We start from the raw sequence: 18,504 nt of genomic DNA on the forward strand, positions 1-18,504 counted from the left end.
CTAGAAATGGACCTACCCTATGATCCTCAATTCCTCTCCTGGGGATATATCCTAAGGAATCCAACACACTCATCCAAAAAGATCTGTTTACACATATGTTCTTAGTAGCACAATTTTTAATAGCCAAAACCTGGAAACAACCCAGGTGTCCAACAACAGATGAGTGGCTGAGCAAGTTGTGGTATATATACACAATGGAATACTACTCAGCTATAAAAAATGGTGACTTCACTGTTTTCAGCCAATCTTGGATGGACCTTGAAAAATTCATGTTAAGTGAAACAAGTCAGAAACAGAAGGATGAATATGGGATGATATCACTCTCAGGCAGAAGCTGAAAAACAAGATCAGAAGAGAAAACTCAAGTAGAACCTGAACTGGAGTTGTTGTATTGCACCAAAGTAAAAGACTCTGGGGTGGGTGTGGGGGAGAATACAGGTCCAGAAAGGATGACAAAGGACCTAGTGGGAGTTGTATTGTTACATGGAAAACTGGGAAATGTTATGCATGTACAAACTATTGTATTTACTGTCAAATGTAAAACATTAATTCTCCAATAAATAAATTAAAAAAAAAATAGAATCCAGACAGGAAAAGGGAACCAGGAAGTAACTTGGACTGGGTGAGGTGTACTGCAGCAAAGCAAAGGACTCTGGACTAGGGTGAGATGGGGTGGGGGAGAGGGCATTGGATACTCAGGACATGATAGTGAAGAGAGACTTGGGTTGGTAGTGGGGGTGGTGTGCAGACATCTGTTACAGGGAGATAACAAACTATACTCATGTATCAGCGCTGCCCTATAAATCACTTTGTCAATAAAATTATTTGAAAGAAAAAGTAAAACAATCTTTTGATTATTCAAATGGCTGAAAATTTTTTAGTAAGAGCAGCTGAGAAACATCTCTTTTCTGAACCTTCAGGTCTTCTTTGATGATCAAAGTCTGCAATCTTCATGGCCCGACATCTATAAACAGCCCCACTGGCTCTATGCTTCCAATAGCTTCTGTGTCTCAGTCAGGATTCACAAATTACAGAAAGTGTTCAGTATTGCTAAAAATTTGCTCCAAGCTCAGACTTTAAAAGCATTTATCCTTCTCAGTAGTACTTCTTTTATTTATTTATTTATTTATTCCCTTTTGTTGCCCTTATTGTTTTATTGTTGTAGTTATGACTGTTGTTGTTATTGATGTTGTCATTGCTGGATAGGACAAAGAGAAATGGAGAGAGGAAAAGACAGAGAGGGGATAGAAAGATAGACACCTGCAGACCTCCTTCACCACTTGTGAGGTGACTCCCCTGCAGGTAGGGAACCCGGGGCTCAAACCGTGATCCTTCCGCCCATCCTTGCGCTTTGCACCACGTGCACTTATGCACTTAACCCGCTGCACTACTGCCCGAGTCCCCTCAGTAGTACTTCTGTAGCTCTCCTTACCTGTTCATTATTTGCTCTCATACAGATGCATGCAGGCGTGCAAGATGTCATACTCCTCCAGTGAGCAAACCTAGTTCATTATGTTAGCTGCAGTGATACTTTCTGAGTCTGCTATCTCAGTGCAAGGGACATTCTGGGTAATCTAAGCCCATACATCCCCACCTCTACATTTAGAAAAAAAAAAACTTTCCTTTTTCTCTTTCTTTCTTCTTCTTCTTCTTCTTTTTTTACTATTTTATTTATCTTTATTTATTTTATTGGGGGGGTTAATGGAAGAGTTTTATTTTATAGCTAATTCCTGATTCACACAGATATAGCTTCTAGGCCAATGTTACTAGCTGTTCATTTGTTGCTTCAGTGAGTTTTTTGTTTGCTTCAATTTACTTAATATTGGTTTATAATACTAAGATTGATGAGTATAGTTTCCCACTTATATCTATGTGTATACAACTCACGTCTACCACCAAAGTTCCAGTAGCATCACACCAAAGAGACCCTTCAACCTATCCCCCTTTTTCCCTTTCCAATTCCCTCCAATAATCACCAGGAGTTTCATGGAGTCTTAAGAGTCAGTTTGGTTGTTATTATTATTATTAATTCAATTTCATTTGCCTTATTTACATTCTATATGTGAATGATATCTTCTGGCATTTGTCTTTCACTTCATTACAACATTGGTATGGTCTTGGAGCTTCCTGATTATAACAACTTCACGTTGGCTTGAGAACACCTTTGGTAAAAGTTTGCAAAACTGCCTCAATTTGGCTTTATCCTGAATGCTGGGTGGTATAACTAGAAGAGAAATCCCAAGAATTAGTAAGAAAGGAAAATGAGACAGAAGGAAAGAAAAAAAAAATCTTTCCATTTAAATTTTCTATTCTTTAACTATCTTTTTGAGGGATAGGAGAGACATCACAGAATAGTCCCACTATCCATGGGAGCTCCTCCTATGCCATCTATGGTGCTACCATCTGGTACAAAGGCTCAAACATGGTAATGTGTAAGTTCTACCAAGTGAGCCATTTTCCAGCTTCCAATACATTACTAAGCTGGTTACTGCTGTGGGCAACGGTGCTGGGAAATTGTGCAGATGCAGTCACATCTGCCATGTTGTCCCCTCAGGCTATTGCTAGTTCCCACGAGAGTTGGGACGGAGTGCCTATTTTGCCATGTTGTGCCCTCAGGGCATTGTCTATTTCCCCGCGATATTTGGAGTGCTTTGGTCACTCCTCCCCCCTCCCATTCTCACGAGAGTTATTATCCTATCCTGGAGTGCTATGGTTACTCCTTCCCCTTCCCATTCTCGCAAAAGCTGCTCCTATAAAAGCCCTTCTTCTTCCGCACCTCGCTCTCTTACCAGCGCTCCACTTCGGTGTTCAGACGCAGGAAAGGTTACTGTGTGAGGCGGCTATTTTCGCTACCTCCACGTGGCCCAACCTGCTTCTCTAGCACCCAACTCTGAGGTGCCAGCGCAAATAAAGATTTGTGTTCCCTCTTCGCTCTGGATCTCCTCTCTCTCTTCTCCGCAGCACACAACAACACAAGGGGTTCAGACCCATAAGGATCCCCTAATGTCTTGTGTGTTCTCAAAAACTGTTTCCTGAAGGGCGAGATGAGATATTTATTCACTGACTCCATCCATGATTGGTTGAGGTCAAATCCAAGACTGGTCATCTTTCCTACTTCAAGGTTAAGAGGCTTCTGGAGGATGGAAGAGACAAAATAAGGGCCTGTGGTTGAGGTGAGTTTCTGGACTCTGAAAGGTGCTATCCTCACAGCTGTGCTGAAGCCAAATAAGATACAGGGTGTGACATGGGCATATCTGCATTGTCACAATGGCCCAACCAAGGTTCTAGAATGTGGAAATGGACAGGGTGCAGGCAAACAACTTGTGGTTGGTCTTTGTGCCTTCATAGGCTGACTCATCTCAAGAGCAAGTCACAGGATGTGAGCATCAGTTTCTTTTCTGTTGAGGTGGGGGGAGAGACAGGGAGAGAAAGACAAGAAAGGAGATAGAGAAAAAAGAGAAAGAAAAAGAAAAAGGAGAAGATATTGAGAAAGTAAAGAGAAGGATGGGAGGAGAAAAGGGAGACAGAAAAAAAGGAAAGAAGACAGACATAGAGGGAAGAGGCAAGAAGGAAAATAGGGAATGAAGAGAGCCTGAGACAAGAAAGAGGGACAGAGGATGGGGATGAAGAGAGGGATAGAAAAAAGAGGGAAAGAGGAAGGGAGCAAAGAAGAGAGAAAGAAAAGAAATATGAAGAGAGGAGACAGCGAAAAGAAGAGAGCAAGAGTGAGGAGGAGGTACCACAGCTAAAGAAATGTAAGAATCTTAGCTGTATTTATTCCACAGGCTGTTACCAGGGTCAAATAAGATAATGTGTGGAAGTATGAAGTGTTGGGAAAATGCAATTCATTATGTGACCACTTAAGATCATTCTGAGAATCCGTTATTTACTCTATCAGCACTGAGCTGTGAGCTGCTTAAGTTACTGGTGATGGTCCACTGCACTCATAATAGTGGACAGACATGACCTTGCCCCTCTATTTAGGTTCATTTGTGCCCTGCTCTACACATCCTCTCAGATTCTGCCACAAGCCTGTACTTCTCAGCTTTCTGCCTGCATGGCTCCCCACATTCACATCATACACTGTCCCTTCTGGGGATCTCCCTAAGAATTTCTTTCCATCATATCAAAACTAGAGCATCAGTGATCCCAACATCTGATGTATTTATGATGTGCTAGGCACTGAGCTAAGTTTTATATATACTGCACATCACCTGGTCTTTAATTATATAATATGCATGTGTGATATATAATTAATCTCAATTTTATAGGGGAAATGGGTGCTTCTCTAGACTAAATCACACCCCTGAAGTAGCCCAACAATAAATTAAGGTCTAAAAAAAATGAGTCTGGGGCCCAATCCTAGTCAAGACCCTAAACCATTGTGCTTTGTACCAAAAATAATACCTACTTTCTCTCTTCCAAGTAGAGGTAGAACAGAACAAAACAGAAGATATTCTTCTTTAAACATTCACTCAAATCAAGGGCAGTATGATTTCTCGAAACACCTACAATGAATCTGATTCCATCAAACTAATCTGATGAATGAACGTGGTGATGTGTCCTGCTTGATTAGCTGCAGCCTTACTCAGGAGAGTGAATGGTCTTGCAGCAGGCTCCTTTACAGCTCAAAAAGTGGACTACATCATAAGAGATTTGGCAATATTTAAATTAAGTCATGTATTGACTTAGAGAATGCTCAGTGCAGGTGCATATGGCTGCACATCGATACCAGAGGGCCCATGTTGATAGTCACTGATGTTACAACTTCAAGGCTGAACGTGCAATGATATCTTCATTATTTCCCACCCATTCTCTCTTCCCTTCCCCCAAGACTCCCTCAACAGAGGCCACACAGTACCTGGAACGCTGTCATACAGCTGAAATATCATCAGAAATTTAAGTGAGAAATCAGAGTCAGGGTTGAGATACCAGCTGCACAATGACCATTTCTGACTAGACCTTCTTGAATGTTTCCTTTCTCTGATGCATATGACATCTTTACTATGTGGCACCCTCTATATATGTGAGGGACCCTTCCCTAAACAAGACTGATGTTGTCTGATGATAAATCATTCCTTGATCTGCAGCTATCCTATCCTTCTACAGGCTGGCAAAGGTCGCCTAGCAACTGTTGTTAGGGGCAACAGCAGTATGCTTGGTTTCATTCAGTGCAACAGGATGGCTCTGGTCTCCTAGTGGAGGCTGAAGTTTATGCCCTGAAGATTGAGACTCTTTACAAATCCACATCAGTTAGAATCCACCTTGCACTCACATAAACTCTGACCATGGTTGCTAAACTCACCCATTTAGCCAGATCTACTGGTCATTCTGAGCAGACCACATAACTCTACACAGGCAGTGGGTAAGGACCTGTGTCTGATATACAGTCTGTCTACCTCATTCCCTTCCCTGCTTCATATTCACAACCTCGACTTCAAAATGATTTTCAAACTATGAATCCCTGGAGAAAAGTAAAAATGAAAAAAAAAAAAAAAAAGGCCCTTTATTAAGTTCCTGCTGGGATGCTTTTCTCTTTAATGTACTTCAGAAAAATTGGAACAATTTTGCATTCAGATGCATCAACCAAATCATGGCTGACAATGTCTGTGCTTGTGGATTACACCACCCCCTACTGATTGAGCCTCTTCCTGGATCAGCACTTTGCAAATGAAGAAGCAGTTACCCAGTTCCGTTGGCTCTTAATTCTCTCTACATTAGTTTCTGCAAGTTTAATAAGAGAAAAATGTCTTCCACTGAAATGAACAGGTTTCAAGGTGACATAATAAAATAGTATGTGCTAAAATTGTTTGTAATAAGTCAGATAATATGAATTTTTAACTTCATATCACTGTGTTTATTTATAAAATAGACAGTGTCTTCTCATATGAGAGAAAATGTATTTTAAACAAGCTGACTTTGACCTGGGTTCTTTATAATAAACATCTCAATAGTAACTCAGTTGGAACTCACTGAACCTGTTATCTGAAATAGTTTGTTGAACCTTGTTGCTATTGTCAGCATTTTTAGGATAACCTTGACATTAGGTGGGGATAATTATTCAATAATATTTAAGATTCCTATTAAGCATAAAAATATTTCAGAGTTTATTTTTAGTTATTGGCTAAAACAAAACAAAAAACTTTCCTTATGAAAGAGGGGGGAAAAAACAAAACTGCCATAACTTAAGGAATACCCTTGATATTTATCTTATCAGATACTTATTTTCAGACTTTGTATTATCTACATCATCTACATTCAAATAACTTTATTAGCCAACATGGAATTTCAGAGGGATTATAATCCCCTTCATTGAGGGAAATTTGTTTTCTCCTTCCTGGGGGGAAAAAAAAAGCCTACAGAGAATTAAACAAGTGGAGTCAAGAAGAGAGAATGCAAAGATGAGATAAGGTCAAGCAAGCTAAGTTATGTGTGATGAATGAAGATGTGCTAATGTAAGATAAAGCAATACAAGGTAAAACAAGCAAGGAAGGAGAAATGCTTTAACACCAGTGTCTCTGCCAGGAAATATGTAAATCCAGCTTCTCAGGGTCCTATGGCTTCCACTGTGGGGATTTGTGAGGTGATTTGAAAGAGCAAAGTCATAGTCAGGTGATATCCTCAGTTTTGGTCCCGACCAAGCTGCTTTTCTAGGTACCCAGATCTAGGTAGGAGGTGAGTTTATCACTGCTGATACCAAGTGGTCTGTCTCAGAGCAGAAGGCCTATGAGCAGTAAGTTCATAAGACACAGTCTCCAGACCACTGACCCAAGTCTTTGCCTCTCTCATCACAGACTAAGTATGCAATCTTAGGAATTCAAACCCCTTAGACTTGGGAGATAAGAATAGTGAAAAAAAAAGTCATTACTTTCCAAAGTGAAAGTGATAAATTATATTGAGAAAATGTGGACTCATTTTACAGATTGATATTCATTATCATACAGTTGGGGATGTGAAAAGGAGGGAGGAGAACAATGCAGATTCTGCTCTATTCTCAAGAGATCTTTGCTCAGATAGTGGCATGCTGGCAAATACATCTAGCTCACCTAAAACACAGACACAAACTAAACATCAGATGCATTCCTCACATTAATTTTATTCCCACAAATCTCTAAGGGGCTCCATTTCTCGATTAGCTTTTATAGACATTTCTAATATGTTGTTGCTAAAGATGTCAGAGAATTTCAGTGATAAATATCCCATAGATATAGGTACTATATTAGTGGTAATAAAACACAACAAAATTCCAATAAAGACATAAAGGATAGCTCCCATATTCACCTGTTGTTTGTAAGGATTGAAAGTCTAGCCTATGCTCTATCACATGAACAGAATTACAAAGTAAAGCAAAGATAAGGAACCAATAAATGCCAAACTAAGCCATGTAAGAGGGACCCTGTTCTTTGTACATAATGCAGAACAAACAACTAATATTCCTAAGCTCATCATGAGGATGTCACCTGTCTAGGAGTAAAGAGTAAAAAGAACTCCGTAGGTGGGAACAAAAAGTAGTGGCATCATGCTAGGAAACAATAGGAGGGTTTAAATTTTTTAAAGAAATTACCAACTGATCCAACAAAGAACTGTACAAGTTATTTGTGTACCCAAGTTTAGAGTGAACTTAGTTACAGAAGCTAAAGTTGGAAGCAACCCAGTATGCACTGACAGGTGGCTGTAAATTATAAGATGCATAAAATGTGGCATCCCTATAGGAGGGAAAGGGGCTTTATCTTTAAAACAAAGGAAACTTAGACACACCACACAACATGGATAACTTTTTAAACATGAAGTGGACTAAACCAATTATAAAGGACAAATATTGTGTAATCCCACTTCCATGAGGTTTCCAAGTAGTTGAATCACACACAGAGGAAGGTTTTTTTGTTGTTGTTTTACACAGAAAGTTGAAGGGTGGTTTCCAAGAGCTGCAGACAGGGAAGGGGAAAACAGTTGTGTAGGAGTTGGTGTTTTAGTTTGTGGAGATCAAAGTGATATTTGCACAACAGTGCAACCAAGATTAATTTTATTTTATTCATTTACTTATTTGGGTAGAGACAGAGAGAAACTTAGGGGGAAGGGGAGGTTGAGAGGGAGGGAGAAAGAGAGACACTTACAGCACTGCTTAACCACTCTCAAAGCTTGCCCCTGCAAGTGGAGTCTGGGGGCTTGAACCTGACCCTTATGCACTGGAATAAGTGCACTCAACTGAACACACAACCAGACTTAATGTCAGTGAACTACAGAGTTAAAATGGGTGGCCCAGGAAGTTTTGCAGCGGGTAGGTAGAGCAGTGAACTTGAATGCATTAGTTGTCAAGTTTGATCCTTGATATTATATATACTAGAGTGATTTTCTGATTCTTTCTCCTTCCTTGTCTCTTATGTAAACAATAAAATCTTGAAAAAATGGTCTTAAAAGTGGCCTGGGTGCAGCAAGTAGAACACAGGGTTTGCAAATATAAGGTCCTGAGTGGGATCCCTAGCATCACATGTGTCAAAGAGATGCACTTGTTCTCTCTCTCTCTATTTAATAATACGTGAGTCTTTTTAAATGATAAGTTTCATGATATGCATACTTTCCTCCAATTTTGAAAAAGAAGGGAAAATGCCACTCTAGGAGTACAATCTGTGACACTCCAATCTATGTTAAGGGGAGGGGGCATATGCTTTAGGCTGGGGAGATATCATAGCGCTTTACAACAGACTTTGATGCCTGAAGCGCCAGAAGTTCTAGGTTCAGTCACCAGTACCACCATAAGCCACCAGTGATCAATACTCTGATAAAGAAAAAAAGTCATGTGCCCTATAGTTGTTCCTCTCAAAGAAGACCAACTGTCTCCATATATCACCTGTTACTCACTGCCTGAGATATACAGATATCCCTCCCACACAGATGAAACCTTCTTGTCAACCTTTGATTGAAATGTCTTCTATTTAGAAATGAATCCAAATAGCTCTTGTGAAATGATTAAGAATAACCACTGACTTTGGGATATTTGGAGATAATTTCCCTGTGAAGGACGGGGTGAGGAGAGTTTGCAGCTCAATTTGTCCACTTAGGAGTGTTCCCCAGCTACTTCCAGCCTCTATCTTGCAGGCTTCAGAGGGCTTGCCTGATTTCACAATGGAAGGTGGAGCTAGGAGATCAGCCCAGCTAGTAAGCCTTCAGCAGAATGACTTGTATCACTTCCAAATGGAAGCATCTCACTGCTGATGAAAGACTTTCCAGAGATCTCTGGTGAGATCAAACACATGAAGTTTGAGATGGTCGCTCTCTATCAGTGTAGGGAGTCATGGGAATTTGTTATATAAATGCAAATATTTGTCCTTATAAACCATTAAGATCATAGGTAATTTAAGGTGGTTTATTTAGCTACAAAACACAACCAATGCATAGAATAGGGTATCATGCATATATAATCTGTAGTCCCACTTCTGCTTTGCTGGTGTGAATGCAAACTGGTATAGCCCCTTTGGAAGATGGTATGAAGAAACCTTAAACAAAAATGAAATTGTTGTATGACCTGGCAGTACCTGTTGTTCCCCAGCTTTGGTAGTTACCCAAAGGTAACATAAACACTTATCCAGAAGGACATATGTACCCCCATATTCATAGATTCATTATTCACATTGGCCAAAGAGTGGAAGAAGCCTAAATGCCCATCAACAGACTACTGCCTAAAGAAGTTATGAGATACATACTCCATGGAATACTACTCTGCAATCAAAAGATGATAGTGTGTCCACTGGAAGAAAATGGATGGAACTAGAGGTAACTATGCTTAGCAAAACAAGTAAAGATAAGAACTAGCAAATGAGTTGAGATATAAAGAGAACTATCTTACCCAACAAGAGCAGGCCTACTACCTACTACTTTTCTGCCTAACCAATGATATGACGTCTTAGGGATGCAGCTAAAGTAAACACAACTTGTAAAATATAACTTACTAATTCAGTTTCAGATGTATATTTAAAAATCACATACCACTGAAATAATCCATGTGCATTCATATGACTGAAAATATTTCCTTTTCCATTTACCATCACCGAGCCTTATTCGCCAGTAGGTTAATTTATTTCTTTTTTAAAATCTTTAATTTTTTATTTATAAAAAGGAAACATTGACAAAACCATAGGATATAAGAGGCACAACTCCACACAATTCCTACCACCAGAAATCCGTATCCCATCCCCTCCCCTGATAGCTTTCCTATTCTTTATCCCTCTGGGAGTATGGGCCCAAGATCATTGTGGGGTGCAGAAGGTGGAAGGTCTGGCTTCTGTAACTGCTTCTCCGCTGAACATGGGCATTGACAAGTCAATCCATACCCCCAGCCTGTCTCTCTCTTTCCCTAGTAGGGCAGGGCTCTGGGGCAGCAGAGCTCCAGGATACATTGGTGGGGTTGTCTGTCCAGGGAAGTCTGGTTGGCATCATGCTAGCCTCTGGAATCTGGTGACTGAAAAGAGAGCTAACATATAAAGCCAAACAAATTGTTGACTAACCATGAACCTAAAGGCTGGAATAGTACAGATGAAGAGTTGGGGGGGTCTCCATTTTGTAGATAGCTAGTAGGCATATTTTATTTTAGTTATATTCCAAAGGGCCTGTGACTATACTAGTTATTTTCTCCCTGAGCCTGAAATCTGATATGCAGGTGGATCCAAGTTATTGTCTGGGGAGATGATGTCATAGCTGGAAAAAGGACCTAAAAGCTGAATCAGGGAAGAGAGTAGCTCCCAAATATGGGAAAGGTATATAAATATTGTTGACTATAAACCCCATCGGTCAATAAATTTCTACAGTCAAATTTTAAGTTATTCAGCTCAAATTTTTCCCCACAATAAACACTTTCCCTTTCCATCTCAGTTATTTGAGATATAGCACTCTCTGTTACTAGAAATTCTGTCCCAAACCACAAACACCCATTACCATAGTAAACTTTCACAATGTCAGCAAAAGGTTCTTGGAAACTGTGACTATAAGTGAAATGATGTTTAACAGAACCACTTTGACCAGAGACTAATGGATATAAAGAAGAGTTAAATTCCTACAGTGTATTTCTGGTCACAGAAACATTGCCAAATTTCTAAATAAAGCACTGAAACACATAATATTTAACAATATGCATTCATTCATTCATGTCCCAAACTGCTCATTCCAATTCAGTCACAGAGCCCCTCACAGCTCAGAGTCAAGAGCTTCAACCCCACAGTCATTCCCACTGGGCCCTCTAACTCACAATGCTCCTAAAAGACACATATCTGGGATTTGGGTGGAAACACCCCAGAGTTTGGGAGAGGGAATGGCTGAGAATTGATTATTACTTCTTTCCATTAATCTTATAACAGCACAATGTTGTACAAAACAGTTTTATTCAGGGAGCTATTGTACATAACACAGGGTTAGCTGCTTTATTCATTTAAACTCTAATTATATATTTAGGAGCTCTACAATGTAACAACTTGCTTTATTGCCTTTAAAGGAATCTTTAGAAAGCCTGCTCATAATGACATCCAATATTTACATCAAAGAGTCTATATTTTCAGAAATAACTGCTAAGTCTGTGTTCATTTACCTCCTGTTTACAGCTTCTGTCAGAAGCCTCTGTAACACCTTACAAAAGCACTGCTGAGGGAGTCGGGCGGTGGCGCAGTGGGTTAAGCGCACGTGGTGCTCAAAGCGCAGGGACCGGCCTAAGGATCCCGGTTCGAGCCCCCGGCTCCCCACCTGCAGGGGAGTCGCTTCACAGGCGGTGAAGCAGGTCTGCAGGTGTCTATCTTTCTCTCCCCTCTCTCTCTGTCTTCCCCTCCTCTCTCTATTTCTCTCTGTCCTATCCAACAACAAAGCAACGTCAACAATGGCAATAATAACCGCAACGAGGCTGCAACAACTAGGGCAACAAAAAGGGGGAAAAATGGCCTCCAGGAGCGGTGGATTCATGGTGCAGGCACCGAGCCGAGCAATAACCCTGGAGAAAAAAAAAAAAAAAAAAGCACTGCTGAAGTCATTTCAGGGCAGTGCATTTCCTTCAAACAATGCCATGTTTACTTTAAAGCAAATGAGATCCTTAGATTGGGGATACAGGTGAGAATGACAGTGTTTTGAAATGCCTTCTTTTAAAAATTTATTTCTATTTATTTATTTTATTTATTTATTCCCTTTTGTTGCCCTTGTTGTTTTATTGTTGTAGTTATTATTGTTGTTGTCACTGTTGGATAGGACAGAGAGAAATGGAGAGAGGAGGGGAAGACAGAGAGGAGGAGAGAAAGATAGACACCTGCAGACCTGCTTCACCGCCTGTGAAGCGACTCCCCTGCAGGTGGGGAGCCGGGGTTTGAACCGGGATCCTTATGCCGGTCCTTGTGCTTTGCACCACCTGTGCTTAACCCGCTGCGCTACAGCCCGACTCCCTGAAATGCCTTCTTTTTAAGGATTGATTTTGGTAAAAGCCCTGGGGTCTGTATTCTGAATTAGATGAGAGCAGTGACCCCTTTCTAAAGACCGTGAGATTAAGGTTCAAAAATCAATGTAAGTCATAAGCCCTCTTGAAGACCTTCCCTGGACCTTGTCCTCACTATAAAGCAACCATTATATATATATATATATATATATACATATACATATACATATACATATACATATACATATACATATACATATACATATACATATACATATACATATACATATACATATACATATACATATACATATACATATACATATACATATACATACATACCCTGGGTCAGGTGGATGGGAGTAAACAGTTAATGTTACTGGTAGATTTTTTTTCAAGAATGGGAGCTACTCTCTGCCCTAAACCAACTTTCCAGCCCTTTTCTCTACTCTGACACTATCTTTTCAGAAAATATTTTTATCCAACTCCATGTTAGCTATCAAACTCAAGAAAATAACTATGAAAGTCTATAGGCCCTTAGGAATGTGTCTAAAATAGACTTCTGAGCTTCTTTCCACCCTCAGATTCTTATTCTCATCTGCTCTGTCCCTACTTTTTTGTTTCTGTTCATTAAATATTTTGTCCCACTTTATATCTTTCTGCCTTTCAGCCAGCAAGTTGCAGACACTATCATGATTCCATCCTGATTTCTTTGGGCAGACAACCTTACCAATGCATCGTGGAACCTCACCTCTCCAGAGCCCTACCCCACTAGGGAAAGATAGAAACAAGTTTGTGGTATGGATCAACCTGCCAATGCCCGTGTCCAACAGAGAACCAATTACAGAATTCATAACTCCCATCTTTTGCACCCCCAAAATATTTTTGATCAATACTCCCAGTGGGAGAGAAGTGTGAGGAAGAAGATGTCTAGAGCACTCTGAACTCCAACTCCATCAGGATCCAGAGAAAAGGAAAAAGGAAGAGACATTTGAATATAATAATAGGTATATGTGTGACTTGGAAAGGAAGAAAAGATGAGACCTTAAAATATAATGGGCAGGGAGTCGGGCAGTAGCACATCAGGTTAAGTGCATGTGATGCAAAGCGCAAGGATTGGCATAAGGATTCCAGTTCGAGCCCCCAGCTCCCCACCTGCAGGGTTGTCGCTTCACAAGCAGTAAAGCAGGTCTGCAGGTGTCTATATTTCTCTCCCCCTCTCTGTCTTCCCCTCCTCTCTCCATTTCTCTGTCCTATTCAACAACAACATCAATAACAACAATAGTAACTACAACAATAAAAACAAGGGCAACAAAAATGGAATAAATAAATATTTTAAATATATGTATAATGGAAAATTATATACAAATATAGACAAATAGTTGTAGAAATAATAGTTAACCTGTATCTGCAACCTTAGGAAAACTGCTGTAGGTTACAATGAAAGGATTGGGGATTCAGAACTCTGATGGTCTGAATAGTATGGAGTTATATATACCCTTGCTGTCTTATAATTTTGTAAATCAATATTAAATCAGTAAGAATTTTTTAAATCAATGAATAAAAAATTGATGTAAGTTTCCTCTCATTAAAGTGCTAATGTTCGAAGGTGATAAATATGGGACTGCAGGCCATCCTGTTGATGGCCCTGTGTGGCCCTGTCCTTAAGTCCTTTCTGTGGCCATTTCCCCTCCCAGAGCTTCTTTGATGCCCTCAGAATTCATAAGAAATGACACCATAAAATATTTAATCAAATATTATCTACTTAGACCTATATGCCCTCCTCACTTACTTTCTATTTCACTTCCCTCAATCACTCTAAGCCTAACCATGTGACATAAAGTAAGGACTACTAAAGCTGGATGAGGGTAAGAGGTGGACATACTTTAATGATTGCCCTTTTGGTCACTACCAGCCCACACCTTCATCCAGGGCTCTAGTCAGGGAATCCTGGGATTCCCACACAAACATGATAGGCCTAGAACTCTAACAGATCCCTTCTCCACCATCAATGATCATCTCCATCAGGAACAATATCATGAACCTTCTTCTAGACCTCTGCAGGACCTTGCCCTCAATGTAGAATAACAGTGGTAGAAATTGCCCCAACTCTGAAGGAAGGCTGAGTCAGTATACTCTGCCACTCAAAGAAGAGTGGTCCTGAAATGAGTGCAGCTTAGAATGTTCCTAGCAGGGAGTAGGGCGGTAGGGCAGCAGGTTAAGCGCATGTGGCACAAAGCACAAGGGCAGGCTTAAGGATCCCAGTTCGATCCCCCGGCTCCCCACCTGTAGGGGAGTCACTTCACAGGCAGTGAAGCAGGTCTGCAGGTGTCTGTCTTTCTCTCCCCCTCTTTGTCTTCCCCTCCTCTCTCCATTTCTCTCTGTCCTATCTAACAATGATGACATCAATAACAACAACTACAACAACAATGAAAAACAACAAGGGGAACAAAAGAGAAAATAAATAAATATTTTTTAAAAAGAATGTTCCTAGCTGTAATCATGGAATGTGAACTCAGACTGACAGGGATGCAGAGGTTACACAGGCTCCTGTGGTAAATGTGAACAGATATGGGCCCTGGGTCAGATCAATGAGGTTTACAGTTAATGATACTTATATACTTTTCCCATATTAGGGCACAACACTGTGCCCTGATCCAGCTTTCTGGTCACATTTGCAACTCCGACACACAATCCTCCCAGACAATACTTTTAGCCCACCTGCATGTTAGCTGTCTGGCCCAGGCAAAAATTAGTAAAATCATGGATCCCTTGAAATATACCTCAAATAGACCTTCTTGCTCCTTCCAACATGAAGACCCCAAACCTCATCTGCTATACTTTTACCTTTAGGTTCCTGATTATTAAACAGTTTGTTCTGCTTTATATCTTAATACTTTTCAGCCACCAAGTTGCAGAAGCTACCAAGATGCCAACCTGACTTCCCTAGGCAGAAAACCTCACCAGTATGTCCTAGAACCCCACCTTCCCAGAGCCCTACCCCACTAGGGAAAGGTAGAAACAGGCTGGTGGTATGGATTGACCCGTCAACACCCATGTCCAGTGGAGAAGCAGCTACAGAAGCCAGGCCTTCCACCTTTTGCTCCCCATAAAGATCTTTGGTCCATACTCCCAGAGGGATAAAGAACAGGGATACTTCCAATGGAGGGGTGGGGATATAGAACTCTGGTGGTGGATATTGTATGGAATTGTACCCCTCTTATACCAACAGACTTGTCAATCATTACTAAAAAATAAAAAATGAAAAGAGGAAAAAGAATGTTTTCTGGGGTACTGGGTTCATACACTAGTCCAATAAAAGGATTATCAGATGTCCTAAATATTAGATAGTCACAAGTGTTTTATTTTGTGGGCTGACACCTCAATGAAAGTGTGGAATCAGTTTTAAGGCTAAAGCCAGAATGATTAGTGTCAGAGATCATGTTGTTCTGCAGTACTCCAAATCAGCACTCCCCTGTGTCTTCCAGTCAAGGGGAGGAAAAGAGGAAAACACTGAGCTAAGCCATCCTCTCTGTCTCTGTTCTTAAAAAAACACTCATTCATGATGAAATATGGGTTTTGCCAAAGCAAACCATTTCCTTGACCATAAAAATATAGTAAAAATAAAACATGAATGTGAGTGATGGTCATCCTCCCAAGTGACTAAGAAAATGAAGCACTATAATATTCACCATATTAGACTCCATTTAACTTCTTTGACCATGTCACACACCCCTCTGGGTTTCAGTCTTTTTACTAGTAAAAACCAATTTATGTAAGTAGATGCTCTATAAAAGCTGTCTACCTAAGCATCTTGGGAAAATTTTAATGTAAGATGGTATCCAGGCAAAAATCAGGGAGACTGGAGACACCCCTTGTGTTGTGAAAGCAGCCCAAGGTTTTTCTTCCAGACCAGGTTCAATCTATCCTTCTTCAGGGCAATATATCTTTGTATCAATTGAGTGAGAGGATGATAGAATTACTACTTAAGGAAGCATCAAAACTTGCTCAATGGTGCTTGACAGCACATGTACTAAAATTGGAACAATATGGAGATTAGCAGGGGCCCTGCACAAGGATGAGACACACAGATTTGTGAAGCATTTCATATTTAAAAAAAAAAAAAAAAAAAAAAAAAAACTTGGTCAGTGAGGACCAAGAGGTAATTCATGGCGTAAGGTGTGTGCCTTATCTAAATGTTTGATGCCCTAGGTTGGATCTCCAGCACATGGAAGCACTATGGACAACACCATGGATGTTGTATAGGACCCATGGCCTTTCCCTCCAGAAAATTAAGACTTAAAACAAACCAGCCTTCTGAGATCACTTAGCAGTGATGCTGTGCTGGCATGAAATCCTGGGTACACAAGCTCATTAAGTACTAGAGAATATTATTCCCATGACAATTGCTTAAATATTGCTTGTGGATTTCTTACATGCAATGAACTAAATGTTCATTTCATTAGTGAGAATGGATGAGCAAAAATGCACAAATTCTGTGGATCACATTTTAATGTAGTTAATTTCCCTTCTTATCAGAAGTCAATACATTAAAAGACATACATCTGAAAGTGAAAAAGAGATCTTTAGTAATCATTTCTGATAGGAATCTATTTGCATTTGCCGACACCTGTACTACCTTCTGGTTCTCTAAGGAAAACAAGCCCCGTGAAGTCTTTTCACTCACATTCACTCTGCATTTCTGTTTTCCTTACAGTTCTTAATTATTTTTATTTAACACTAGAGACTTTGTGCTGACTGTGAGATATGTGGTTTTAAATGTTTCATAAGAACTACCTTCTTTGCCCTTTGTGAATCACCCTTTGTGTTCATTCCTAGTTTTGCAGATGAGAAAATAGGTAAAAAATATGAGGTCCTCTACCAGTTACACACAAGGTACGAGGCAGAGCAAAGATTCTAACCCAGGCAGCCACAGATCCATGTCATGCCTATATGCATGTAACCCTATATGCCTATTGCAAAAAAACAAAAAACAAAGCACACCCATATCTCAAGGATAAAAAGAAGGTATTTCATTTGTAAGTGTTATTCTCCATCCAGTAGTTCCTCTTTTAGAAGGAAAAGGAACTAAAAAGAAACAAAACAAACTATAAGCACAAAGAGAACACCCCCCAAGGCATCCTGATGAGGTACTTGTCTGGCACTGTGGAACTTGCAAAGCGAACTGTATTCCTGTGATTAAGTTTTCCCTATCTCTGGCCTGGAGATTGATTGTACAATTCTGTGGTGTATGTTCAGAGTGGATTTTTCAATTGTCAGAGTGTATCCTTATCTTCCCAACCAGATAGTTCCTGATCTGAAAACCCACCTGCTCACCAGAATTCCCAATGCCCACCTCTCCAATTTCAAGGACATAAATAGAAACTACCAAAAAACTACCACACCCTGCACTAGAACCACTGTTGGGGATGCACAGCCACAACAGTTGCCTTTTCTGATTAGATTCCCTTCCAAGGAGGCCACCACATTTTTTGGCTGACCTATGCTAGCCTGGTGCACTCTGATCTCCAGGGAAAGAGATCACAGGTACTGTTCAGGGAGAGAAGACCTACTAGGCTCTTGGTCCAGCTCAGCCAGGTCTCTTGGTGGAATAACTAGACTTTCCTGCATCTATGTCCCATCATTTGTAACCTGAAGAGGACAGCCAGGAGGCAACTTTTCTTCCCTCAACATAAATGTTGTTAGTAATTATACTTTAGTAATTATTTTACTCCCTTTGGTACCCACGTATATTCAAGGGAAAGGAATTGAGATATTCCAATTAAGCCACTGGATTGTTGACCAAACAGGGGCTGATGAGAGGCAGCTAGTCACCCTTGATTCCCCTCCACCCACCACATACAACACATCACACACCACCCAAACCCTAAACTGCACATACACAAATATTCCACTCGGATGTGAGGGCAATCTGGCTATGATATCTGTCACCCATTGATCGCCAGTGTTTATTAGACTGATATGGCTGGTTTGGCAAGTGTCCCCCTCCTCCCTCACCGCTCCTTGTGCGTTCCTCCTGAAACTGCATGCTCAGTTGAATAGGATGGCCTTCCCCATATAGAGACAGACTAGTCTTCGTTCAA

The 18,504-nt window shown here is 40.4% G+C and overlaps 1 protein-coding gene, 1 long non-coding RNA gene and 1 pseudogene across 2 annotated transcripts in view; 1 reads left to right on the forward strand and 2 right to left on the reverse strand.

Moving 5' to 3' along the window:
• Positions 1 to 18,504, reverse strand: part of FRMD4A (FERM domain containing 4A) — a 593,356-nt gene that overhangs the window by 496,304 nt on the left and 78,548 nt on the right. The window lies entirely within an intron of this gene.
• LOC132539015 (uncharacterized) lies at positions 1,995 to 3,207 on the reverse strand. The gene is made up of 2 exons (XR_009550326.1): positions 2,777 to 3,207; positions 1,995 to 2,224 (listed from the first exon to the last, which is right to left on the reverse strand). It is a non-coding gene; the product is annotated as an uncharacterized LOC132539015 (long non-coding RNA).
• Positions 16,415 to 16,515, forward strand: LOC132539148 (U6 spliceosomal RNA; annotated as a pseudogene).

The sequence above is a fragment of the Erinaceus europaeus genome, chromosome 6 (genome assembly GCF_950295315.1).
Source record: "Erinaceus europaeus chromosome 6, mEriEur2.1, whole genome shotgun sequence".
NCBI lineage: Eukaryota > Metazoa > Chordata > Mammalia > Eulipotyphla > Erinaceidae > Erinaceus > Erinaceus europaeus.